The sequence below is a fragment of the Microcebus murinus genome, chromosome 15 (assembly GCF_040939455.1).
Source record: "Microcebus murinus isolate Inina chromosome 15, M.murinus_Inina_mat1.0, whole genome shotgun sequence".
NCBI classification, from domain to species: Eukaryota; Metazoa; Chordata; class Mammalia; order Primates; family Cheirogaleidae; genus Microcebus; species Microcebus murinus.
Genome location: NC_134118.1, coordinates 15,781,003 through 15,783,222, shown reverse-complemented (window position 1 = coordinate 15,783,222; position 2,220 = coordinate 15,781,003).

The following is a 2,220-nucleotide window of genomic DNA, read 5'->3' as shown; positions in this document are numbered from 1 at the left end:
GTCTTACCCCGTATGTAGTCACTGCAACGTTTCTTGAGCATAGAGAATATTGTGTGTTAGTCATGCTCTTCCCCAGACTCACTGTACATCCTGCTGACGAATTGCTCAAATATTGGGAGCGCGGCACCACAATGCCCCGAGAAAAGAGAGAGCCCATCACGGCCATAACACTTGCAGTTGTTCTAGGCCTTGGTGCCACAGGGGCTGGAACAGGCATAGCCTCTCTAGTCACCTCCAACCAGCAGTACCTGCAGCTCTCTGCTGCCATCGATAACGATCTCGGAGAGCTACAGCAGGGCCTAAAATATCTCAAAGAATCCCTCGCTTGGCTTTCTGAGGTAGTGTTGCAAAATAGAAGAGGTCTAGACTTAGTGTTCCTCCAAGAGGGAGGTTTGTGCGCAGCACTTAAAGAGAAATGTTGCTTTTACGCAGACAAAACAGGCCTGGTAAAAGATAGCATTGACAGAGTTAGACAGAGCCTAGAAGATAGAAAAAAACGGAGAGAACAAAGTGAGGCATGGTATCAAAATTGGTTTCCCACATCCCCCTGGCTATCCACATTGCTTCCCAGTGTCTTAGGGCCGCTTGTAGGCTTTCTGTTGCTCCTCACCTTTGGGCCTTGGGCTTTCAAAAAACTAACTAATTTTGTCAAGTCACAGGTAGACGCAGCCACACAAAAATCGATCTCCGTGTTTTACCAACGGCTAAAACAAAGAAGCTCCAGAAAAGACCTCCATACAGAGTCTCCCAATACACCCACTGAAGGTCTAAATTTCTCAGACCTTGCCTCAGACATGGAACGCAGTTGGTTCCAAAGGCTGTGGAGACGCCCATGACGGGATTATCTCGATGCCGCGTACCAGATGCACACCCCGCCAGTAGTGAGGTAACTCCATGATGGAAATATTGTAGGTCCATGCCCAGGGGCACACTTCATAATCAGAAGTGCCGGAGCTGGATGCCACCTACATAGCCTAAGACAGAGGCCTCACCTTCACATTAATCGCCAGATCTTATATTTGGGTTGCTGGTCGCGGAAGCCCATCGCATAGCCTAAGACAGGCTCTCCACCAACTTATATAAACCTCCCTCATATTAATAAAGAGAGGGGGAGATGTTAGAGGCAAGGACCCTCAAAGACCCTCAACTCCCCTATGACTCGTCCTACGCACGGACTTCGCCCTGGAAAATTCCAGCTATAGCTCCGAGAAGAATGCATTCCATGACGTGCTGACCACGGGATGCTCCAGGGAGTGCTGATTGCAATTATTCCCGACCACCTGCCAGGTTGGAGATGAGTAACCAGTCAAAAACAGGATACCGATAAGACGCTGATTGGGGCTGATTAACCCAGACCCAAGCCTCATCGTCGCCCCACTCTATTTTTTGTTTCTACTTCCTTGTTTCTGTATGCTTATAAAACCTACTAAGAATCTAAGTAAAGCAGACCTTGACAACCATTTGCTTGGTCTCGTTCCTTTCTCTCGCTCATCTCTTTGAGGCAAGGTCTCCCTTGACCCCCGCGAGTAACAGAAGGTCCCGCAGGCCGGGACAAGTGTGTATTTCCTAAAAACAAGGGCATAATCTTTTTTTTTTTGGAAAAGGTCTTGCCGTGTCACTCCTGGGCTCAAGGGATCCTCCTGCCTCAACCTCCTGAGTAGCTGGGACTATAGGCACGCACCCACTACCATGTCTGGCTAATTTTTCTATTTTTATTAGAGACAGGGTCTCGTTCTTGCTCAGGCTGGTCTGGAACTCCTGACCTCAAGCGATCCTCCTGCCTCAGCCTCCCAAAGTGCTAGGATCTCAGGCATGAGCCACTGCGCCGGGTCATGGTCTCTTAAAAAAACCACAGTATGATTTATTAAAACAAGAAATGAATACTGATAAAGCACTATTACTTAATCCACAGATTTTATCCAATCTTTGTCAACTATCCCAATAATGTGTTGTATAGCAAAGATAAAATAAAATAGAGGAAGAAAAAAATCTTGTTCAGGGTCCACTTCTGGATCACACATTGTCAAGTCTCTTTAACCTGAAATAGTTCCTCAGTCTGTTTTTTATAACTTTGATAATTTTGACAAGAACAGGCCAGTTATTTTGTGTAGTGTCTCTCAATCAAGTGTATCTAATGTTTTGACAGAAATACAACAAAAATGTCTCATCCTCAGTGCCTTATATCTGTAGGCAGAATGTCAGTTTATTCTATTACAGGTG